Genomic DNA, 27,447 nt, shown 5'->3' with positions numbered 1-27,447 from the left:
TTACTTGATGCTTTGTGTTGTCACAACCTTTCTCTCCTGGACAACAACTTTATGTGACGATGGATTTTGGTTCATCTGGACAGATGATCCACCGAATCCAACGTTACCAATAAAGGACTCTGTGGCGTAAGCCATGCCCTTTTGATGACCTCCCTGGACCATAGCTGATCCCCATTTATTCTCCACATAAAGGACATTTTGAGATCCACCATGAGTGGAAACACCTTTTTGGAGAGTCCTGTGAATCACCTGGCCCCCTTGTCCTTCCATGACCATCAGGCCCTGAGATCCAGCAACCCCTCTCTGAAGTGTCCCCTGAAGGACTTGGCTGCTTCTCACTCCCCCATCCACCAAGTACATTTGTGATTCAGACAGTCCAGAGTTGAGAGCTTGAGAAGATCCACCCCTGTCCACAAGCACCATTCTCTCACCACGATTCAGGTATTCGCCACCATGTTGGGGCCCTGGACTACAACCCCCTCAGCTACTGGGCCGCTGTTCATCACATACATGTTCTGTCCGACTCCAATGGTGGGCCTTTCAGCGAGCAGTACCCCACTGGGCTGCGGCTCGACCATGTAGTACATTTGCGGCGGTTGCATCAGGTACGTTGGAGCTGGCTGGATGCTTGTGATCACTGTGGGCTGGTTGTCTGCGACAAGCACGTTCTCCACACGTGAATATGATGTAGCAGACATGTTGGAAATCATATTCATTTCGTTTGTAGACAGAGCTCTGTTAGTGGCTATATTCCCTGCATTTATAACATTGGTTGTTGAAGAAACCACATCGGTACGGTCCACGATGGGTTTGGGAGGGGGAGGAAGGGGAGCGTGGACCTCAATGTTTTTACCTCCGCATATTTCTGCGAGTGTGTTGAACTTTGGCCCAAGGTCATTCAGAAACTCTAGGTCATTGTTATCTTCGAGCATGCTGCAGCAGCCGACAGAGCCAACAGGAGAGCCCTTCCCTTCATAACCATACACCATCGTTTAAATCTTAGCAAATCCATCCTCCAATCCTCGGCTTTTCTGTTACACACATAGAACAATACATATATGTGATCCACATAGAGCTAAATAGACAGACATTTAGATAGACACAGACAGAGAGAAAGAGACAGATAGCAGTCCCAGTGCCATGGGCGGTCATTTGGGCACCAGACACTCCCTGTGAGTCACTTGTGCCGCCCTGGACTAGCCTGTCTCCCTTCACCAACTCCACATCACGTCCCACTAACCAGCAGTCCTTGCTTGTTTGCACAATATATATTTTTCCAATCAATAGGCTACTGTTATCAAAAGTCACTGTTTTGTATATTCATAACTCCTTTATAAAAGTAAAAATGTGTTTGGTCTGATTTAAATTATTATTTTTTTAAACAGATTTGATTGGTTCTGTGAGGTGCTATTATTCTGCAGTGATCTTTGTTTGGAACTATTTTTGCATCTAAAATAGAACAAAAACAGTCAATATTGCATCTAAAATGTAAGTGACTTAACATTAATTACTTGTTGTTTATGTTGTTTACCAGTTCAGGAAGGCCACGCCAGTAAAGCTCACTAATAGCCAGCTGTTCCTGATGTGTACCAATCCAGTTTTGACACCTATCACACAGCCATTAAATCATTCCCATTCTTCAGCTTTTCTTTTATCGATCACTGCTCCCAAATTAAACTCCCTCCTTTAACCACAACTCCGCCTTAACCTCTGTTTGAAATCTGCCTTTGTTTCTTTTCATACAGGTCTCATGGCAAGCATTTTTTTCTCATGTATTTTGTTTGTCTACAACTCATGTAATTATGAATTGTAATCATGTATGCATAATCGTCTCGGTTAGGTCTGTAACCTTAATTCCCGGAATTGGGAACGAGATGCGAGCTGCGTCACCGCTCTGGGAACGCTTCTGCGTGATTGCGTCGTGAACCACGTATGTCATTAGTCCAATAGAGACGGAACGTCATAGGCGGGTGACGTCACTGACTCTGAAAATATAAAGCCCACCGGCAAACACACGCTGTTAGCTTCTGTTAAAGGCTGAAACTAGGCGCTTGCGGCCATGCAGGGAGTATGGCCGGGTGACAAAGGTTACAGACAAAACCGAGACGTTCCCGTTCATGGAAACTCCCGCTGCGTCACCACTCTGGAAACAAGATTACCCACGTCCCCATAGGAGCCAAATGCTCGCCTGTGCATGTTAAGAGGCAAGCACCCGAGCCCCCAAAGTAGCATTAATGTCTAGATCATAGAACCAGATGAAAGTCTGCGGTGAGGACCAACCTGCTGCATCGCAGACTTCCTGCAGGGAAGCCCCTGCCAACAGTGCCTGAGAGGTGGCCATACTCCCTGAGAGGTGGCCAAACTCCTCCAAAGGAGACAGCTATCCGGCTGCTACATAAGCAAGTGAGAAAGCCTCGACCACCCACTTTGACCACCCACAGCTCATCCTCTGCTTTGACACCAGGCCCCCCCTCGAGGGTGGCCCGTAACAAACGAACAGTTGTTCAGATCTTCTCCACAGGGCAGCTTTGTGGACATGAGTGTCGAATGCACGAACATTGCAAAGCAGATTAAATTTTTCCTGGTCTGACATCGCAAAAGGAGGAGTACAGAATGCCTGGAGCACCACAGGTCTCACCGGATTGGTGGGGACCTTAGGAATATACCCGGGCCTCAGGTACAGAAAGGCCTTGGCCATACCCGGAGCAAATTCCAAACACGAGGGTGCCACAGAGAGAGCTTGCAAATCTCCTATTCTTTTTAAGGAAGAAATAGCCAGCAAGAAAACAGTTTTTAAAGTGAGAAACTTCTCAGAAACTTCCACGAGCGGCTTAAAAGAAGTCTCGGAAAGGCCCTGAAGGACAATAGATAGGTCCCAGGCAGCCTGGTGCGTGTCACAGGCCTTAACCTCAGGGTTTTACGAAGGAAATGAGTTACTAAAGGGTGTCGCCCCAAAGAAATACCACCCCAAGGAGTGTCGTAAGCAGCTATGGCCGCATACACCTTTAATGTGGAGGAGGCTAACCCAGCGGAGAATCTGTCCTGCAGAAATTCCAGCACTGCGCTCGCAGGGCAGTTAACTGGATCCCACAGACGAGCTCTACACCACAACGTGAAGAGCCTCCACTTCAAAGCGTAAAGTTTTCTCGTGGAGGGAGCTCTAGAGTGTAGGATGGTCTCAACAACCTCGGGTGAAAGACCAGAACTTATGAGCTGGGCCCCCTCAGAGGCCAAGCCCACAGTTTCCACAACTCCGGGCGAGGGTGCATGAAAACACCCCCCGCTTGAGAGAGATGGTCCCTCCTGATCGGAATCTCCAGGGGAGAGTCGTCGAGGAGAGACATGATGTCTGAGAACCATACTCGGCCTGGCCAAAACGGGGCTACTAGTAGAAGACGGGCCCCGTCCCGGTGCACTCTCTCTAGAACTTCCGGAAGCAGAGCAATCTGGGGGAAAGCATACAGGGGTTAGCCTCAGCCACTCCTGTACCATCGCATCCAGGCCCAGAGGAGCTGGAGGCAACAGGGATAACCATAGCCGACAATGAGTGTTCTCGTGCGTGGCAAACCGGTCTACGTGAGCCCTGCCATATTTCTCCCAAAGGAGCTCCCCCGCCTCAGCCCCAACTTCCTCATGTCTGCGAGAACAACATCTTGATGTTGAGCCACGAGATAAGGTGACTGTGCTAGGATCAGCCAGTCGTCGATGTAGTTGAGTACACAGATCCCCTGCATATGCAAGGGGACCAGCGCAGCGTCCACACACTTCGTGAACGTGCGGGGTGAAAGGGCTAGCCCGAAAGGAAGCACCCGATATTGGTACGCTTCTCCCCTGAAAGCGAACCTCAGGAACTTCCTGTGCTGCGGAAGGATGGAAATATGAAAATAATCATCTTTGAGATCTATCGTGACAAAGCAGTCCTCGGACCTGATCTGAGACACAATCTGTTTGAGTAGAAGAATCTAAACTTTATAGCCCCCTTGACCCACGAGGGCCCTCCACGCCCCGGTGCTCGGGCGGGGTTGGTGGAACAACCCTGTGAGGGCACCATGGACGCAGGGTACCGTATGCTGCGGTAAATTCCATCTGCCCGCAGAGGGGATCACCCTCACCGTCCTGGGCCGGAGGCGTCAGGACTTCTTAGACGCAACCTTCCTCGAGATAATGACTGTCCTCAGATCAGTCTTACCCTTGGAAGGCTGCGCCTGAGAGCGCCGACCAATGGTGACGCTCTGTTTCTGCTGCGCTTTATGTGAGGAGCTTGTACTTATCACGTTCTTTTATCTCAGATTGAGCCATAAGTGCCTCTCCGTGGCCACCAGGCCTGCCATAGAATGGCAAATGCATCTGGCCGTCTCCTTGGTGGCCCAGGGAGCAAGATCAGCGGTCAATCGGAGCTTGTTAATCATGTCAGTCCCGATCTCATGGCTCTCACCCAGGTCTCTTAGCAGGTCAGCCTGGTATACCTGAATGAGGGTATTGTGTGCAGACATGTGGCGGCCTGACCTGCTGCCGAGTACGCTTTGCCCACTAACGAAGATGTAACTTTGAGTGGTCACGTTGGCAAAGATGGAGCTTTTTATGGCCAATGCCAAATCGGGCGAGAGATTGCGGCTTGGGGATTGGATCTCTTCTACCCTAGGCATATGACATAACCGTGTCTATTCAGCCCCGCAATGTTACTATATACAGATGTATGGGGGCTGAAAATTCGTGAAGCCACGGGCCGCTTCCACGATCTCGACACCTCAGTGTGGAGGGGGAACGCGAGCTGGGACGCCCTCCTCGAAGAGCGCCCGGCGGAATCGCGGCACGCGAAGAGGCAGCGCCTCACAATGCTCACAGCTGGCACCCTTGAGCGCCGACTGCGCGTGCTGCTCTCCCAAACAAACCACACACATCAAATGTGTCTCCCAGCTCGTAATGTAGTGCGAGCAGGGAGGAACACACTTTCTGTAATGCTGTTCGCTCACAATAATCTTTCTCCCTTGTGCTTAATATAAGTGTGAGTGCAAACGAAAACAATAAAGTCTGAACTCAGACACAAACACAGAGTTTTGACAGACAAGATACCACAGAGCGCTTGTTGAAGGCAACAGAAGCTAATGGTGTGTGTTTACCGGTGGGCTTTATAGTATCACGCAGAGGCGTTCCCAGAGCAGTGACACAGCGGGAGTTCCCATGAAATGAAACTGGTTCTGTTCTGTACCCCAGGGGGGTTGACATGCTGCTCTTCCTGCTCTGTTCAGGCATGGGAAGTTTTTGCCCAGAACAGAATCATACCACCAACACTAACTGTATGATATTATTGTAATAAATATTATACTTGACAAAGTGGTCTGACTGAACTATAGAATTATAGAAATCAATATCACATTTTCAATTGTAATGGTATTCAGCACTCTTGGTCGTGTGATGTTGCTAAAAGGGTTAGTTCACTCAAAAATGAAACTGATGTCATTAATGACTCCCCCTAATGTCGTTCCACACGTAAGACCTCCATTCATCTTCAGAACACAGTTTAAGATATTTTATATTTAGTCAGAGAGCGTATCCAAGTGTATACACACTATACTGTCCATGTCCAGAAAGGTAATAAAAGCATCATCAAAGTAGTCCATATGTGACATCAGTTGGTTAATTAGAATCTCTTGAAGCACCCTAATGGATGAAGACATGGGCTGTGTGTGCAGTATGATTCCCTTCTCATGTTCATGTCTCTTGCACTTCAAAAAATCTGTTAACCTGTTAACCTGAATCACAACTTTTGAAAAAAATCCTAAGAAATGCATACTCAGACTAAAACAAATACAGTTTGTGAATCCTTTGCACTAAAAGCATAATTATGGTCTCATTTAAAAGCAGACACCTGGCAGTTTACTGTTAAGTCAAAATGATAATACTTTTTCTAATCAAAAAAAGCTATAGTAAGCTTCAAAATTTTGTAAAGTTATTAGAAATTTATTTGTATGAAATATCTTTATGAAAATAAAATTGAAGTTGGCCTTGGAGGAATCTAGAAATGCACTACAGCTGAAGCCACAAGTCTGACCATTATATTTCAGATCTGAAGATGATAAGTCTAAAACTCTGAATTTTATTAAACGTTTTACAAGATCGTTTCATGTGATTTTATTTTGAGATATCTCTAAAATATCAACTGATGTTTATTGCCATGTCTTCTTAGCTTTCATTCAGTGTATTGCCTCTATTGTTTAGAGGTGCAAACTGCCCCATTCAGTCTGTCTCCCCAGCACACACACTTCTGCGGACTGGTTATGGCTCTAATCATTATAATTACGAACGACTCTCTATTCAAACCTCATTTCTAAATCAAACCTCTCACTTTACCCTCACTGAGACTCTATCGAATGCATTTCGTCCAAATAAGCATTTCAGTAGTTTTACATTTAGAAAATGTTCATAAAAATTAAGTATTTATTGGCAGGTGCATCTAGGGCAAGCTAGCATGTTAGCTTAGCACACCAGCAAAACAACAATTTATACAATTAAAATCATGTTTTATTCAAAACTTGCTTCATATCACTTTATAATTTATAAGTCGAGTGTTTTATATAACAATATGTGATCTCATGTAGCTTCGGGGTCCAAAAATCTGACAGAAAATATACAATGCTAAAAGCTATGTGGAATAGCATTGCATTATAAATATAATCTATTATGAACCCAGCAAACACGTTTACGTTGTGGCAACGTCGGTGGCACGTTGCATTTCTACTATGGCAACGTCGCATGTCGACGTGCTCGCAACATTGTAACAACGTAGAATTGTAAGACGCGACGGGGCTGTAGCAACGTTGTTGCGCAACATTCAGCAACTTCAAGACGACATTCTGACAACTTATTTTTTTAATGCTATATTCCCCATTCCCCATGTGGTTTATTTTTAATTTCAGACATTATACTTTTTTATATGCCTATTGTTTATCCTATAATTTATCGGCCTAACAGTAAATTAATTATAATCAACACCTGCAACACCTGACATACAAGTTTTTTCAACTAATTCAACTTTATTATAACAGCATGTGGTGAGCGATCATACATACAGATACATTTTGTAAAAAAATAAATAAAATAGAATAAACTAATATTTAGTTTAAGTATAATACATCAAACACACAAAAAAGCAAAGATGTGTCAGGACATTTAAAGCTACACTGTGTGATATTTTCCCCCATCTAGTGGTGAAAAGGTATATGACCATCCAGTGAATAATAGTTTCTGTTCCTCTCAATTTCGATTTCGTTTTAACAGTCATGGCTTCCAGTTCGACCTCTTTCGGTGAGTGTTGCTTCAAGTGATGAGGTAACTTTTGAAAACTATTATAATTTGCAGTTATTTAATTTACCAAATGATTTATGATCAAATTAATCTATTTAAATGAATATTAGTTTTACGTTTTCGTTATTTTTAACCATTTCATTGCTAACATCAGCTATCAGGTTCCCAGACGAATGCAAGCTAATCTTAGTAAAGTAACTTTTATCAGTGCTATCGTTATTCTGTATATTGTACCACATCACTAGCGTAAGGCAAACAAATTATAATGCAATTAAAATATTAATCTCATGTTATCCGTCATAGAAAACGGATTTATGTTATAAGGTAAACAATACTTTTTCATCATTGACGCGAGGAAAACTATCCTAGACGTCGTTCTAGTGTTATGCAGAGCACACCATGATATAATTAGCCAAGCAACAATAAAACTTCCAATATACACAAATAGGCTGAATTAATATTACCTGTCGAGAAGAAAGCAGGCAACGTCGGCGTCCTTTTTAAAATCGTTGCTCCTCATGAGCTCTTTCCATCTTGGAAAGGCCACTCCAATATTTACTTTTGTCTTGTTGATTTGCCTGTTGCGTTGCCGTCTTAATTCTCTTTTCCGCTTCCTTGGCGACTCTGATACATATTCCGCAATGTTACTAGGTCCCCGACCCGAGTCGAATTCGGTAATCAATGCCGGGACGTGGTTGCTTTCACACAGAAGGCGACCCGGCAATGTTCCGGGAATATTGCGTGTCCGACGTGCAGTGTGAAAGGGGCTTAAGAGTGATCCTCCATCATCATATAGCAGCCTCAAGCAATCCTCCTCTTCACATTCGACACAGTGCCATCGAGTGTAAAAACGCAAAAAGCGAAGCTGGAATTTACGGGTATGTCCCTCTTTGGCAAATGTACTTTCAAGATGGAGGAGCAACATGGCGACTGCCATCCGAACCCTCAACACGTATGTATTTTCAATGGTATATTATAAAATTACGAGAACGCATTATTACTTGAAAGAAGTAAATATACATTAACGAGCACATATATTTTTGAAAGAACTAAGTGATTTTAGCTAAGAATAAACTAAAAAAGTTACACAGCATAGCTTTAACTAAAATATTACCATAGGCAGGTAATTTACTGTTATCAGGTTACTGTACGTTTATAAACCTACTGAATGAAGGGGTGGCTTGCTGTTCCTCATTGCCCTTAACCTTGCCATGTTTGTTTTGAATTTAATTCATGGCTGATGTAAAGACCTAAATTAATAACAATCTCTTTTTATTACAGTGGGAAAACTTGGCCGCCAAGTGCCTGAAGTCCAGTGTCAAGTACCCACAGTCAGTGATGGTCTGGGGTGCCATGTCAGCTGCTGGTGTTGGTCCACTGTTTTTTCAAGGGCAGGGTCAATGCAGCTAGCTATCAGGATATTTTGGTCCACTACATGCTTCCATCTGCTGAAAAGCTTTATGGAGATGAAGATTTCATTTTTCAGCACGACCTGGCACCTGCTCACAGTGCCAAAACCACTGGTAAATGATTTACTGACCATGGTATTACTGTGCTCAGTTGGCCTGCCAACTCTCCTGACCTGAACCCCATAGAGAATCTGTGGGATATTGTGAAGAGAAAGTTGAGAGACGCAAGACCCAACACTCTGGATGAGCTTAAGGCCGCTATCGAAGCATCCTGGGCCTCCATAACACCTCAGCACTGCCACAGGCTGATCGCCTCCATGCCACTCCGCATTGAAGCAGTCATTTCTGCAAAAGGATTCCCGACCAAGTATTGAGTGCATAACTGAACATAATTGTTTGAAGGCTGACTTTTTTTGTATTAAAAAAACTTCTTTTATTGGTCGGATGAAATATGCTATTTTTTTGAGATAGGAATTTTGGGTTTTCATGAGCTGTTTGCCAAAATCATCAGTATTAAAACAATAAAAGACCTGAAATATTTCAGTTGGTGTGCAATGAATCTAAAATATATGAAAGTTAAAATTGTATCATTACATTATGGAAAATAATCTTTATCACAATATGCTAATTTCTTGAGAAGGACCTGTACAATGGGCATGCAGTGTCAGGGCCCGCACATGTATTGACACATAAATTGCCTCAAGTTGCTAGCAGTTAATCGTGCACTGAGCCGCCTCAAATGCCAGGTACGGGTCAAAGATGTATTGGTCTGTACGGACAACACTGTGACCATTGCGTACATCAAACGTAAGGGTGGTCTAAGCTCCCGTCTCTCTTGTGTATCACGGCTCAATGTTGCAACTTGCCTGCCATCTCCTCTGGAGTCAGAAGTGTCTGAGGTTGCTTCGGGCAATTCCCTGGAGTGTGCAACCTTGAGGATGACGAGCTGTCATGAGCTGCACCCCTTGAGTGTGGCGGATCCACCCCAGGTGGTCCAGCTGATCTGGGTTCAGTTCGGGGGAGCACAGGTCGATCTATTATCCTCCCCAGAAAAGTCCCACTCCCAGGGGTCTTATTCGCTGACCGAGGGCACACTCAGCACGGATGCACTTGCGCACAGCTGGACCCGGGGCCTGCGTAAATATGCATTTCCCCCAGTGAGCCTACTTGCACAGGCACTGTGCAAGGTCAGGGAGGACGAGGAGCAGGTCCTGTTGGTAGCCTTATATTGGCCCAGCCAGGCTTGGTTCCCGGAACTCATGCTCCTTGCGACAGCCCCTCCTTGGCCGATTCCTCTGAGGAAGGATCTTCTAACTCAGAGACGGTGCACCCTCTGGCACTCAAGTCCAAACGTCTTCTCTGGTCCCTGGACTGGACGTGGAGGTTCTAGGTGACTTACCCCAAGAGGTAGTTAACACCATCTCTTCAGCTAGAGCACCGTCTACAAGACAGTCCTATGCCTTGAAGTGGAACCTGTTCATTGATTGGTTTTCTTCCCGCCGAGAAGACCCCCGAAGATGCTTGATCGCGTCTTTGCTTTCCTTCCTGCAACAGGGGTTGGAGCCTCCACCCTCAAAGTTTATGTTGTGAAAGGCTTAGGATGGCCCACTGGATAGTGGATGCCATCACCTTGGCTTACCAAGCACAAGATGCGCCCTGTCTGCATCAGGATGCGTGCACACTCTACTAGAAGTGTTGCATCCTCCTGGGCTCTGGCACGTGGCGCCTCACTGTCAGACATCTGTAGAGCTGTAGGGCTGGGCGACAAACAACACGTTCGATAGGTTCTATAGCCTACGTGTAGAGCCAGTCTCCTCCTGTGTTCTCACTTCAAACGGGTAGATGCACTGAGAGGACTGGTTCTTGTCGGGTTCCTGCGCTTATATACTCTCCAGAAACAAACAAACTCTGCGAGTCCTCCACCTCCCCCTCGGTGTCGGCGTGGCGGAGCATCCGGCGTCAGGCCCCTTGCCACTGAATCCTTGAGAACCGGTATTGGGCTTGAGCTATGTGAGTGACCATGCAAGAATTCCACATATTTTTATCTTTCCCTTGTGAGTGCCCTCCCTTCTCCGGGGAGATTCTTATTCGTCAGTACTCCAGGGAAAGAGGGTTACATACATAACTGTGACGTTCTGTTTTCCTATAATTATTAAATATCATGCTGATATTAGCACATGTAAAAATAATAATAGGTTACAGAAATGTATTTATTCAAATTTAATTAGATTTATCTGCCAGGATAAATAACTATTATTTAGTTAAACTGAAAGATAAGCCTTACTTAATTTGTTGTGGCTCTTTTGAGTGGCAGATCTCAAAAACAAGCAGCCATATTTTAAAACGCTTGTTCTGAAAAGGTGATATTTCCCCTTTAATATCAATTGAATAATAATATCAATTGTATTCTCTGAGACAAAACTTGACGGTTCAGTATTGCAAAACGAATGGCTGGACTCTTTACTATACAGATTCGTTTTCCAGTTTTGGTTGACACTTGCCCACAGACAGATGCAGCTTTACACTGGATTACATTAAAATGACTGTTTATTGTCTTTTGGTGGTCTTTTACATAGTCAAACACATCAAACATTTATAAAAATCAACATTAAAAAAAACAACAGTTTTCAACAGCATTAAGCTGTTTTACAATATATTTTATTGACCCATGTAAAATGTTTCACTGTCAAAACCAGTATAATATTTTCCCACCATGCAGCTGTGAGTCCAAAGTTGCAACCCAATGACCATCCATTTAACAAGCAAATAAAAATAAAAATAAATATAAAATAAAAACATTATGGGTACCAAACCAGAGCTGTCAATAGAAAAAGCCCAGCAACCGCAACTATATATATATATATATATATATATATATATATATATATATATATATATATATATATATATATATACATATATATATATATATATATATATTCTTTCACACCCTTTAATTCCTACTACTGCTCAAAGGGAATGTGCTCTAATTATTGTATTGTTCAATACAAATGTTTTGAAATAAAAGTACTTTTTTTTTTTAACAAACACAAGACTCTTACATAACATTCATTTCATAAGCATTATTTCGCCAAATGTGGTTGTCTTTGTATTTAAATGCACTGCAAAAGAAAACCACAAGCTTCTAAACAGACCTTACCAATCAGACTTATTTATTTGTTAATGTGACAAAAAAGAGGAATGAAATATAGTGTATCTTTTCTATAAGCGCCCTCCCCAATACATACATTGTAGTTCACCTGATGCCAACAGTGATTTATGAATTGTCTTTTACAGTGCTGCACATTTCAGAATACTAAAAAACATCTATCAAAAAATATCTTCATTATTTTAAAATAATTAATAGGGTGTTTTCGTATATCTGCTCGTTATTAAAATACCTTTAAGCTGATTTGCATAAACTGCACTGGAATGGCCTCAGGGTGACCAGAACTGTACAGTAGTCCTTACCAACAGTAGTCCTTACAGAAACACACACTGAATGTATTCATACAGTAAAAAATAAGTCATTTATAGTGCACTACATATACAGAGAAGTAAGCTCTAGAGCATTAAAAACAGTTTTTAAAGCATTAATTTGCATTTTCTCCATGAACATTTTGACAACATGCTACTCTAATGATTTGCATGTTTGAGCTGAAAATTGCTTTTCAAGTCTTTATACGGCTTTCCAAACTGTACACAAACTCTATGAGTGCACTGTTACTTGATGCTTTGTGTTATCACAACCTTTCACTCCTGGACAACAGCTTTATGCGAAGATGGATTTTGGTTCATCTGGACAGATGATCCACCGAATCCCAAGAAAAAAAATTACATTTCAAATCACATTTTTGTTCCTGATATCATATCATACCCTGTCCTCTCCTTGGCCCTCAGTATGGTAAGAGATGAGATGCTCTTTAGTGTCATAGTGTATGTCTGTGAAAGCTCCCGCCATCCTAGCGGCTCCACACCGACAGAGTAGCAGCAGGAGTGGGATGACTGTAACAGGAGATACAGTGTTTATTTCAGCACCATAATACAAATTAGGGCTGTGCAATATATCAAAATTATCGAAATATCGCAAATGTGCATGTCGCAATATGCATATCGTAATGGCACACAATATCTTAATGATTTTAATAGGCTACTTCAACATTGTGAATATGCACACACAAACACACAAAATCTCCAAACGGCTGTCTTGATGAGTATTCATGTAAACTCAGTCTATTATACTTTAAGTGAATGATATCAGTTTAGGAAAGAAGCCGAATACGTGTCAATAGGATCGGATCCATGCATTAGCTCTTAAAGTGGGAGAGAGCTAATACAGTAAACCTGCCGCTGTCTGTCAAACAACAGAAGAACGAGAGAATCACTCTGTGCTCTCAGCTGAATAACCTTTGTGGCTGTATGAAGTGTATATTTAATTCATGTGAAGACTTTTGTTTTTAGTTCTTATTTTTAATAACAAAGATAAATAAAAATAAGCGTCCACCCCTAGATCAGGAGTCTTTGTTTATCTGGATGTTCAGTTTTAGGTTGATATAACTATATATTACCAAGTCAAGCAAAGAGTTTTTGGTATTTAAATATTGGCATTACATTTTTTGTTTGTTTACATCAATGTTTAAATTATATTGTCAGATTTATGACATCAATTTTAGATAAAACACTTCTGCTCACTTTCAGAATTTGTAGCGATGCTTTCTTTACCCAGAAAGAATGTGAAACAAATAAATGGTATCATTCTCCGTTTTTCAACATTATAATTTATTTTACACACTTAGAGCAGTATCGTATCGCATATCGAATATTGCATTATTTAACAAGATATTGCATATCTAACTTTTTTTCAATATCGCACAGCCCTAACAACAATCAATCAAAATCTGTTCTGTGAACTTTGTGTCATGACCCTGGGCTGATCTGTCCGTTCATGTCCTGTCTCTGTCATGTGTTTGTGTTTTGGAGCACTTGGGCTTGCTTTAAGTCACCTTGTGCTTTGCTGTCACTGTGGTGTCTGGCCCCACCCCCTTGTTATTCCACTCATTACCTCGGCATTGTTTCACTCTTTCCATCTGTGCTGTACCTATTAGATCTCCTATTTAAGTCCCTCTTGTGTGTTGTCTTGTGCCAGTTCGTTGTTTGGTGTGGCTGTGCAAGCACTCCTCTAGTCTGGTATTCTCTGATTATGGATTTCTGTCCTGTCTTTGTGAGACCAAGCGTTAAGGACTGTTTGCCTTTGGATCTTCTTCTTTTAGTTTAGTTTTTTTTCTGCTACGCTTCTGTTTTCTTTAGGTGGATTCCCTCTGCATCTGGCCCTGGTCTCGCTCTCTAACGCTGCCCACAGATCTCCTTTGCTGCCCTGCTTCACGTGCCATCTGAGCGCCGCCAGCCCTGCCTACTCTGTGCCTCGTGCTGCGCTTCTCCGCCTGGTTGATAGTCCTAATATTCTTCGGCAGAAGGCTCTGCAATTGACTCTTGTGTTGCCTTTTTGGATTTTTTTTTGTCTGGTCCTGTCCATATTTTAATAAGACTTGTGACTCCTCTGTTCTGCTGTATCTATCTGGACTATTGTTAGCCCGTTTGGGTTGTTCCTGTTGTTTCAATAAACTGTATTTTGGTGCCTGCAGACTGAGTCCGTGTCCCGATCTGACACTTTGTTACTTACGCAATAATGCAATCAATCCAAGGAAGAGCAGGCCGATTCCAGCAGGTCCAAATGTTGACCCCTTCTCTACTATAGTTCGGTCACAATCCACCCGGTCTGTACAGGTACACTCTTTCACCACTATTTTCTGAGGTTCTGGACATCCCAACCCCTGCTGGTCCTTAACATCCACCGTCAGCTCATGTTCTCCTGGCCACATCTTCTCTTGGGTCCGGAAGATGGCAGTGGTATCTGATGAGAAGAAAAACAGAAGATCTCAAACACAAAGTCAGTAGTGACATCCTAAATAACAGATCTGAGACTAGTACTTCATATTTTTGAATTCCTATATTAGATAGATAGATAGATAGATAGATAGATAGATAGATAGATAGATAGATAGATAGATAGATAGATAGATAGATAGATAGATAGATAGATAGATAGATAGATAGATAGACAAAGACAGATGGATCAATGTGTATACCATTTAAATGCTCGATTGACCATTTCCCTTTAGTTCCTTCTGGGACAACATTGAAGGTGAATGGAGCTCCATTGGGTGGTGCATCCTCATCCACTGCAGTGACTAAGACTGCATCCTTATCAGTACAAAGTGTCAGGTGTTTCCTTAACAAAGTGGGGCAGTGGTCATTAAAATCCTCTACCTGGATGGCAATGGTGCCCGTTGCAGTCTTGGAAGGCCAGTCTATAAGAGAAAAGTAAATACATATACATTTATTTATAAACAATAATATTTTATATTTGCATTTCATATAAACATTACAATAATATGATAAACAAAGATGAAGAAAGCAAAATAAAGGAAACCCTTCAGGATAATTTCTTTTAACTTAGTTACAAAAAGAAAGAAATAAAATATAATTTGTAAATGAATGGCATGAATCAAATATTAAATAATGTTAATTAGTATTTTACAATATAACTTGCAGATTCTTACATTACTTATTAAAACGTCACTGACTCAGTAACTATTGTTGATTAATGTGGAGATGACGTCCTCTACAGAACGTGTTATGTGTCTGCAATGTCCTGTGGTCATATTATATATATCACCCTGGAAGTGTGATTTGTCAATAAGTTATTGAAGTACACTATCATATATGTTGGTAGTGAATGACATATCTGGCAACAGGTCAAAGATACTTTTTTGTATTTAGACAATTAGAACAGTTGGCAAATCCTTATAAAACTACAAAGATCGAAAAGTTGTCCCTCTTCCCTCAAACTTGCCTTGAGTTATGCTGTAAATTGTGGCGTAGTAGGTGGCATCAACTAGAAACTTGGACTCGTGGTCAGGAGCCTTGTTTAATCGAACGGCCCCAGTTGTCTCATCGATGCTCAGCCAGTTATCTGGGTCAGAGGCTTTAATATACCTATAGGAAAAGGGAACATTGTTCAGGCTCATTTATCATTAATTTAGGTGTTGATTTCTCCTAATTGTTTTTTTTTTCAAACTGTTTTGATGTAAACATACTTAACGTTGGTAGCTTCCTCTCCGGTGTCTTCATCAATAGCCGGGTACCTTGTGATGATCTCATTACTGTTAAAAGTCTTGCCTTCTGAGATGGGAATGGCTTTTATTAGGGGCATAAACTTGGGTCCTTCCGGTTGGTTTTTCACCTTTACATTCACGTTGTAGATCTGACCGCCTGAACTGCTACTTGAACCTCCGGCGCCACCACCACCGCCTCCACCTCCACCGCCGCCTCCACCACCTCCTCCTCCTCCTCCTACTCCTCCTCCCCCGAAGTTGACATTCATTCCTGATTGTCCTCCAGTTACAGAGGGGTGAAACGGAGCATTGTTGACTACACCAATACCAAGCTTCAGTTCTTTGACATCCTCATAATCAACAGCCTAAAGGGAAAATGGACATGAGATACCGTCTTCAGACAAATGGCAGAGAGTATAATCTGCTTCAGAACAGTTCAATGCTAGTGTGTATGAATTAGCATGCAAAAATTATAGTGTGCGAGTGTTAAATGCTAAAAAACAAAAAATCTACTGAATCTACTAAAATCTTTAGTTGAATGCAGTTTGACTTTATTTTAAACTTGGTTTAATTCAGTATTTTCTTGCATTCATTAATATTCACTATCATTAAATATATTAGGATGTAAGTTATTAATTTCTTTAAATGTTACATTTAAAAAAAAGTCTACTGTTTTATCATGTCTAAATATTAATTCACTGAAGAAGAAAAAAACTAAAAATAAATAAGCAGTTATGACCTGCAATACTCTTTTGAGCAACTAGACTAGGAGATAAGCATATTTTTTTTGCCCCATACAGGCACCTAGTGGGTAAACCATGGCATTACAAAAAAAAAAGTGCCTCTTTGAATTGGAATATAAAACCCTTTTCTCTATTTTAACCTTAAAATACTACACTAATCGTAATATAAATAATTAAAATATTGGATTTTATTTTAAGTAGTAATTAATGGACCAGAATTATTGCACAAATAGTATTTTTTACTAAAAGATCTCCTCAAAATATTAAATAAATATTATTTAACTACAAGTTAATATTTGGTCACATTTGACCATTTGAGTGTGACAAATATGTAAGGAAAACCTGAGGGTTAAATACAAGAAAAACATTAACATTAATGTTGCCTCTCCATCAATCTCCAGAATAAAATGATACTGTAAACCTCCTCGACGTAATTTATCAAGGCACACTATGCTGTAATGTTTACCAAAAATTGTTGCAAATGCCTCTACAGTGAAGCTGTTGCCTATCCTGCTTAAAAACCATTGAAATGTATTGACAGCATTGGTTTGGCTCCATGAACTGCGTGGCGGCGATGCCGGCGAGATCAAAGCCTGTCACAACTCTGTTTTTCAATGGCTCTGACATTAACTGAGGCGATACAGTGATCTATTATGCCAAGATCTTAAGAGCGCTAAAACGGCATATTTCGTTTGATTTTCGGATTTAAATGTACAAAATTTGAAAGCTGAGACTTTGCTCTGAATTTGTTCCTACACCTAGGATGGCTTGATGGCAAGTGAATCCTTAGGTTATTTTAATTTTTGATCACTATCCCTTTAAGCAGCAAATAAGCATTTTAGAATCATTTCTGAAGTATCATGTGACGACTGGACTAATGATGCTGAAAATTCAGCTTTGCCACCACAGGAATAAATTACATTTTAAATTAAAGCCTCAGGAAAACATTGAATAGTGGGCAACATGCATTTAAGTGGGTAAATATAGGAGAAATATGGCATCGGAAGCAAAAAAAAAAAGAACATTTTTACTGGAGTAGATGCCATTTATATTAAGTACTAATATACAGTTTTTTTTTTTTACTAAACATCTGGTTGGGAAAGACAAAAATACGGAACTATTTAACTAAACCATTAACAGTGGCAATAGTGTAGGGGTAAGGCGCATGGCATCAATTTTTTAATGCAAATCTTTCCAAGGTTCGAATCTGCCTTTTGCCGAAGTCGCTCTACTCCTTTTTCCCGTTACATATCAGATAGTGGAGGCATTTATTTTCAATAAAAATTAGGAAATATTACAAAAGTGGAAATAAAGCATCTAACGTGTTTAATAATAAAGTGTTTATCAATTTGGGGTAAGGAAAAAGACCTGCTGAATTAGAGACAATAATAGTGAGTGGGTCCAATATCATTGGTTGTAAAAAGTGGGTGGGGTCTTGTTCCACCCACATGCCGGTACAATGTTCCCATGCCCATGAGAAGAAATATGGATGCAAAATCACTTGAGTGTGCCACACTTCCTGCTGCCAGCAGGTGGTGCTTTGACTATAACCGAATATGTAAATGTCTTCAGGCCAGGACTATTATCAAACATGTGAAGCACACCTTGACAAGCATCAGGATTGCCTCATTGGTCTTTGGGTCCATTTTAATGCTGAAGTATCCAGCCTCATTGCCTGATGCAATAAAGCACTTGGCCGCCCAGTTGTCTGTGTCCTTAAGGTCCAGGTCAGTTACTTTGAGTCTTATCACCTCCACTTGAGCTGTATTTTCCTCAATACTTGCCTCAAACTATGGAGAATGAAAAAATATATATAAAAAAAATCATATATTCACTACAACAACATAAATAAAGCCAAGTGGATGTAAATATAGATATTCTTACTGGGCCTTGCAATACAGGCACATTATCATTGACATCATTGATCTTGATGGTGACTGTTCCTGTGGCGGCATTTCCGCCTGAGGCACCATTCAGATCAGATGCTCTGACAAGCAGGATATACTGATCAACAGTCTAAAGAGAGAGACAGTGTGGAAATAAACAGGTGAGATCATTTACATACAACTGAAAGTGCTCAACAAAACCAGTCAATGTCTTTGTTCCTGTATTTATTTAAAAATATAATAACAGCCCATGTAGGGTGGAACATCTGGCACTGACACACAGCTCATAACTGCTGTCAATGAAGAAGTGCCAGTGCAAAAACATGAAGTCTGTAGCATGTTGGATATCATAGCCTACACATCCGATACAGTGATCGTGACCACTCACCTCTCTATCCAGGTTTGGATTGATAACACGGACTGTCCCGTCATTGTCAACTCTGAACATTCTCTGCCCATCTGGTTGCTGCTCAACAATCTCATACTTGATTTGAGAGTTTGGGTTTCCTGGCTCATCAGCATCAAAGCAATTGATCTTCATCACTTGTGTTTCTGTGTCCATGATAAATAAAAGTACATATATTTTAGTTTATAACAATGTGCTCTTTATAATCATTTTGGTCTGCATTCTTTGTTTTCCCCATCAAGTAGTCAAAATAAATGTCAAACAAAAAAATACATATTAAAAGAAAATGTTTACCATAATATATATATAAATAAATGCACATACATGCATGTATATATATATATATATATATATATATATATATATATATATATATATATATATATATATATATATATATATATATATATATATATATATATTAAAAATGATATATTTATTTACATCATATAAATGTATGATACATTTCTTAAATATATATGTATGTGTGTATATTCAAATACACATAAGTATACACAGTACACAAACATATTTGTTTAACAAATATCTTGAATTATTATTCATAATCATTACTTTTTGGGGGAGTTGCATCACATGACATTTTAAAACCTGAACTAACCTTATATTAAGAAGCAGTGAAGCCATTTTTAGGGACTTAAAATTAATTACAACAAATAAAAAACATGCTCATCCTAAAAGAGTTGTATGCAAATCTTTCATGACCCCCTTGCAGAGTTATTATCATAATCATTATTTGAAATAAACTTTCCCGCACCAGACAATTTGGTTATTTATAATGATCCGAAATAAACCAGATTATCAATGTCACATCTTAGATTTGAACATAACCTATTTTTTATTCAATCTGATTTAGAAACTTGCTTTCAGCTTCGTGTTCTCGGATAAAATTCAAAATAAAATAAAACAGAAATAATGACACAATTCTGTTTCTTATCTTATACTTGCCTCTAGTTTACCTGCAAATAGCAATAAAAATGCAATGATGCTTTTTGCACAAAACATGTGGCATTTATGAGTTATGATTTATTAGAAGTTTAGAAAAAGTGGCCTCTTAACTGTCTCCTAGGGCAGTGCTTCTCAATCCTGTCCTGGGGACTCCTCACCACTGCACATTTTGTATATCTTCCTCAGCAGACACACCCAATTCAAGTCTTGCAGGCTCTACCAATGAGCGAATGAGTTGATTCAGGTGTGTTGGATGAGGGATAAATGCAAAATGTGCACTGGTGAGGGGTCCCCAGGACAGGTTTGAGAACCACTGTCCTAGGGCTCTAGCGGAGCTAATGTTTGAGGAACCTGTTAGGCTAAGGGCCTGTGCAAAATGCATAAATTATCGATCATAACCCGTCAAATTGGCTAGAGTGTTGATACGCATTACCCGCCACGGTGGGTTTTCACCTGCATTTGGTGGGTTGGGGGATGTTCATTTCAAATCGTGATCATAATCACCATTATGTTTATTGTATAAACAGTCACACTTCTTTAAGCTATAATAACTGCAGGTCACATACCTACTGCACTGAGTTCGTCTACAGCCCCTGCAGTCATCACACCAAAAACAGGAGCATTATCATTCTGATCCCTCACTTTAATTCTTAGCCCAATGTCATTCTCCGCAATTGTGCCATCTGTGAACGTAGCAACCCCTGTAAGCTATGGAGGAGATGAAAATATGAATCGCAAGATCACTAACCCTTATCAATAACCATTAGTTTTAAAACCAACTTCTTCTTCATCGTCATCATCATCATCATCATCAATCACTTTTGTCATTTTACTTACATTATATTGTGCAATGGACTCTCTATCAAGGATCCCTGTTATTCTTACGTATCCAGTTTCAGGATTCACCACAAATAAATTAAACGGCTCCATGTTTGCACCGACACCCTTTAGTAAATACCTCAAGTTTTTCATTTGGGGGTCTTCCTTGTCTGAGCGGATCTAAATCAATTAGAAATACATAAATTTTTTTTAAACATTTCTAAAATTAACCAAGCCCACAGTGCCCGGACACAGTGAAATCAAATGCTTAAGATATTGTTGCAATGTATATCACACTTGATGTGGCGACTTGATTGTTGTAATCATGGCTTTATTTCATAACAATCATTTCTGTATACCTTATTGTTTCGAATATAAGACGACCCTGATTATAAGACAACCCCTCTTTTTCAAGATGTACATTTTGTAAAAAAAAGCTTTTTGATAAAGAAAATGTTTTTATTTGGAAATAATTAATGTATCTTTATGTAATAATTAATATTAATGTATACTGCATATTTTCCATATGGTAATTTTTGTATTGAAAGAACAGTAAATACTGTTAAAATGTACCAATGATCACATTTAAAATAAATTCTTTTTGGCATACCATAAAAATAACCTGTAGTAGCCCATCTAAATCATAACTATAACAATTAGGCTATCCACCTCATAGTGAAAACCATGTAACCTACCAAAATTTCATTAACAAAATCTTCTTAGTTTTGATCTGGGTACTGTCTTAGGCACGTACGGGGGAAGTTTGGTCCCGTCAACAAGACACTCAAACGTGACAGTCACGCGGTTCTTAAGACGGTAACTTTTCTTTGACTGTCTTACACCTGCGATCTTCTAACATTACACTCTGACGCTGTATTTCTTGCCACACTCGCTTTACGCATATTTGACGTGGGTGTATTATTAAAGTCTAGACGCTGAATATAAGATGTTTTTCAGATGTATTTCTGAAGAAAAACATTGTCTTAAATTTGAAACAATATGGTATTGGTGATGCATAATTTACTGTTATTACTATGTAAGCACATGTATGTAACAAGGACACCGTAAAATAAAGTTTTACCAAAAAAAATGTAACCAAATCAACTTTTGATTTTATAATGTTTTAGTATTGCTGATATTAACATAAGCTAATAAGTAAAATTGATATAATTTGGACAATGTTAGTTCATAAAAATCCAACTGTTCATTTGTTAGTTTATATTAGCTCAGGGCCATTTAAATAATATTACCAGATACAACATAATATTTTATTAATGTAGGAAACATTTGAATTAACATTAAGATTACTTTTGAAGTGTTTTTAATTGTTAACTAGTGTAGTTCACTAATGTTAACAAATGGAAAATTATTGTAAAGTTTTATTTTTTTCTTGTACATTGATTATACAGTAATAATTATGCAAGCATATATGAACTTGTTTGACGCAGAGAAAATCTCACTCACTTTAGCGATGAACTCTCTATTGGTGTAATCGACATTCTCCTCTAGGATATGGGGAGGGACGATCCATTCTCTCTTCTGTCTGTGGAGGGCCACGGAGTTGTGGAATCTGGCTTCAGCCTCAAACACATGCTGCGGGAAAACAGAAATAACTATTTATGAAAACTGATTAATTCTGACAACTTTTTTCATTTTTTATATTTGTTACCCTTCCTGGTAAGAACGTTCTCATTAGAAGGATATAAATGATTCATTACAAATGAGTCATCGTAAATTATCGAAACTCTGGTTGCAACCTGCATGCATAGTTTGATACTAAAGTCATCCTCTCTGTGCAGGCCCAATCAAACAGAAGATAATTAATATCAAATTCGAATGAAATTGGTTGACAGTAATATAATGATATAAACCTCAAAAGATACGACTGCAGAAAAAGCACTGCAAAGAAGACATTACTTCAATCCACTTCAGTAGACTTTAAATTAAGATAAGATGAAGAAATATTTGGCAAAAGCTAAATGCATTCCATTTAACTCAAAATCACCTTATTAGACCACACACATCTAAGATAAAGCATTTGCACACACAGTAGTTGAAATTGAAGAAACCTTGTTCCACTTTATATCAATTGTCTTTAATTAATTTGATACAGTACAGGTTTGTGTACCTTAACCTCAAGAGATGAAAAAGTGTAATACATGTAGACAATAAGTATTTTGTACCCAACTATTTGCAAAGCACATAATAGATAAAGACACCGAATATACAGTATGTGTTTGGGTTTGTGTGATGAACTTTAAGAGAGAGAGATAAATTACACCACTTTCTCTCTCTCTCTCTCTCTCTCTCTCTCTCTCTCTCTCTCTCTCTCTCTCTCTCTCTCTCTCTCTCTCTCTCATACACACACACACACACACACACAGATATATAACATATGCACAATATTAAAAACATAAGCCGGAACAATAAAGACGAGTTCTTTTTCATATAGGGGAGCGCGGGGTACAACCTAAAGTGGGGTTAGTTGTAACATGGTTTAAAACTCTTCACACATGCCTAGATGACGAAACTTAGCATATTCACTAGTTGCCATCAGCATTATTTAGAGAAAAAAATTGCAACAAAATTAAAATTAAAAATCTTTGGAAGATTCACTGAAAAAAAAGGTGTAGCAAAAGTAAATTTCTTAGGTTTATTTTTCATCTCTGTTTTTTGTTTATTTAAAATAAGACATATCTGATTTTAATCTTGTATCTGTTATTTAACAGTTGAGATAGTTCTTTAATACAGATCTAACAGCAGAAGACACAAGCCGTGTTTTAAATCCCAGTAGCGCAGGTGGGGCATGTTGTCACACTTCTTTACAATGCTATTACAACAATGCTATTATATTCTATTTTTTTTTATCAATTCTATTGAGAAACCATGAGGAAAAAGTTGAATAATGACTGAGAGTCAATGTTCATAAGTTATTAATTATAATTATGTTTTAAGTGTGCTGTATAGCTGTGTTTTACAGAGTGTTTGTTGTCAAACTCAAAAATGTGTATTAATGATTAAAGAAATGCCATTATTTTATCTAAAAAAGTTATTACTTGTATTTTATTGACAATTTTTTATTATTATATCAGGTAACATTTTAAGCTGTCATTTGGTCATGTTACAATTTACCCCACCTATGGGGCATGGTCACACTTCATTTCCATTCTTTCGGCTTAACCAAGAAAAAAAGTACACATAGCATTAATGAAAGAAAACCACATAATTGTACTAGACATGTGTAAAATTAATGTAGGAAAAAAATAAATAGTCTGAGTCTAAACCCCAAGTGGATTTACTTGGATTTTTTTTGACTTGTTACTTCTTTATTTTATTTTTCAGTTTTATTTATTTTATTTTATTAATTTACTTATTTATTTATTGTTGTTGATTGTTTTTTAATTCTGTAGCACTTTGAGATTTTGTTTAATATAAAGTGCATTATAAATACAATTTATTATTAGTATTATTATTATTATTTACACAATTTGAGAAAGTCAAAAAGCGTTCTTCACTACCCACATAATGCATTAAAATATTCCATCACTGAGATTAACCATGTGTAAAGCATTCCAGATAACACTCATTAAGTAATCATCATTGAAATGAACTTATCTTTATAAGAATTTCAGTAAATATAAGTTCGAAATTAAAAACAATGAGGTGCCAGAGGGAGGGAATTTCAACACTCCTAAAACTGAAAGGATGAACACTTGCATAATATCCAGCTTGACTTCTGTATTCTGTCTGTTATACCAGAATGAGCGTGTTCTGAAACGCCCTTTACAAAATACATCATGGTAAATATAGAGATATGTTTCTGTCATTCAAGTGTCCAGCAAAATATTAGTTACCAAGATTACTAATGTAATTAGAAAAACGTATTTTATTAAAATTGTATTTAATACTGATTGACCACTTACAATAGCGGCTATGTCATTTCATAGGCACTATAAAAATCAAGACTTTTATTCAACTAAAAATGTTGCCTTAGTTTATTCAGAGTGATAATCTGCGATGTCTAGAAGTTCATTGTAGCCTACTAACTTATATGTACATCCCTAAGTTACTTTCTGTTATGACGAAATGTAACTGTTAAGTTAACTAACGTTATGCAATTTTGCAAATATTTAGTTGCCATGGTACATTTCTTTAAAGGGGTAGACAGTTCACCCCCTCTGGCATTTTAAGAGTTAGACACGCGCACAATGAACAACTTTACGAACATATACATATTGAGGACTAACGTTATAAACAAACAGGATACCAAACAAACATGCTAAACAAACCCAGTTTCAGTATTGTGGGCGACTCGTAACGTTAGGCTACGATTGTTTTGGTTCACAAAACGATCAAAATGGAGAAACTCTAAAATGTAGGAACGTTAGCTAGCCTCTGTTAACGTGCTTATCTGTTGACAGATATTTAAAAACAGGACAAACTTACCGATAATCCAAAGCAAAGCAGAAAAGCGACAGCAGGCGGTACTCGCCGGGCCATGGCCGGAGGAGAACACACCCTGATCACCTGAGATCCACTGCTGACTTATGGAAAAGTTCGAATATATCCCGCGGAGGCAGATGTGAGTTCCGATGTTGTTTGATGCACGATATGCGAATGAGATCGATCCGGAGCGCTTTAGAGATACTCCTTATTCATTCTTTCTCCCACACCCTCACCTTGCGGGTTAAAAGGAGGACTTAACAAAGATGGGTGGGTGGGTGGTTGAGAGAGAGAGAGAGAGCATCATTTTTATAAAAATAATAATAATAATAATTTAAACTATTACAAGCTACATCATGTATCATAAAGGGTGGCATGGGTGTTCTCATTTAGAGTATTATATCCAGAAGACCCATCCTATAACCCTCCATGCGGTGTCATGAGTAACATCACATGGAAAATTAACCTTGGATTAATTAGGCTACCATTTGTACAACAGTTTTACAACAAATGCAATGGTTAAACTATGGTTAATGTAGCAAAACCATGGTTAATTTCAAGATTAATTAAATCAATTAAAAATATATAATTATAGGCCTACTATATTAGAGAGTTTTACAATTATTATTACACTGTAAAAAAATTATAATGTTCCCAACTCAAAATTATCTAGTGAATGAACACATCTAAAATTTTCAATTGGCCCAAGTGAAATTCTGTAAATGTAATTTTATCAATTGTAGCAATAGTCTGTTAACATTGGCTCAATGAGAAATAATTCATTAAAACAATTGAAAAGAAATTAGTTTACCAATCCATGTTATTGGCCCAATTGTACATTTTAAATTGTAGTAGCATTCCTTTTTAGTTTTACCTAAACTAAAAATGTATTTTGGTAAATTTATATTAGTAAAGCAACTTCACTGTATTGTTTATTCACCGTTGCCCCAAAATAAATATATTAAACACTCAAGCCATACTGCCACATGTTATTTAATAAATTTTTATTAAATCTACAACAGTATTGTGAAAATACCTTAAATGGTAAATACACAGTAGACCTTAATAGATAAAAATCTTAAAAAGATAAAAATCATGCAATTCAGGATTCTAAGATACACACAACTCATTAGACCTTAGATCTTACATTAACAAAACCACAAATATTTTAAAAACACGTATTATCAGTGTTCAGAGAAATTTCACTGACATTTTGGTATTTAGGTACTACATTTATGAAACTGCACTAACAATATTAAACATTTAAATAATTTTAAATATTATGTTAATATTTGCTTAAGTGCAACAATATCAACACAACATAAAATGCAAATAACAGGAGAGGGCTACTTTAAATATTCAGTGTAAATTTAATTTTTGTAAAACATTTACAAATATTTGAGCAAGAGGACAATGAATGCACCATAGATCGTAAAAAAATATGGCCGACGCGACATCATCCATTACCGCTTGGACGATTTGAAGCTTTCAGGGGGCCTGCATGGCGCTGACATCTTGGGACCGAGTCTGCGCAGTAGAGAGCAGGAAGTAGAGCAGAAAGAACAGTCGCGATATCAAAAGCCCGCCCACACTCTCACAGATGCAGAACAATTCATTATGTTGGTGTGAAATAAACAGTTATGGAAATGTAGAAATTAAAGCTAAAGCTCCAATCTGCTCCCAAAAATCCCAAAAAAGTCTGTCCTTCACTCAGAGTAGACGTTGATCTCAGCTGTCAATCATGACGTCACATCGGAGAGGGATCTTGAAGTGGAACTGTTGCTGCTCACCACTTCAAGAATTCCCATTTTCATTCCAACTTTGTGATGCTCCAATGCCTCTGAACTCGAGAGAAAAAGTATAAAATGGCAATATTAATACTGAAACTTAATAAATCCAGAACAATAAAGAACATCTTCATTCCCCATATTCTCGCTATATTATCTGAAGACTAAAATATGTTTTATTTGTCTGTGGTACAATCTGAAAGAGACTTGGATCTGGATCGGCATGAGGGTGTGTAATTAATGACATAATTTTCATTTTGGGGTGAACTAACCCTGTATTGGTCAGCTTACAAGGAAGGAATTTGATCAAGGAAACTCAAGTATGCTTGCTCGAAATATTAGAACCAACAAGGTTCTCGCATACCTAGTGTCTTATACATTTAACACAATCACAATATAATTTGATAAAGTTATTTAGTTCAATAAATAGTAAATGAGATATTAGTATCGGGCTAAATTAGTTTATGAAAGGCTAAAGGCGTGAATACACTCTGAAAAATACAATGTT

At 38.7% G+C, this 27,447-nt stretch overlaps 1 pseudogene; it reads right to left on the bottom strand.

The window, feature by feature from the left end:
- On the bottom strand, positions 1-25,389 carry LOC137041828 (desmoglein-2.1-like; annotated as a pseudogene).
- Positions 25,390-27,447: the final 2,058 nt, after the last annotated feature.

The sequence above is a fragment of the Pseudorasbora parva genome, chromosome 15, assembly GCF_024679245.1.
Source record: "Pseudorasbora parva isolate DD20220531a chromosome 15, ASM2467924v1, whole genome shotgun sequence".
Lineage (NCBI taxonomy): Eukaryota > Metazoa > Chordata > Actinopteri > Cypriniformes > Gobionidae > Pseudorasbora > Pseudorasbora parva.
The sequence above is the reverse complement of the archived record's forward strand: the minus strand, read 5'-3'. Positions and strand labels throughout refer to the sequence as shown.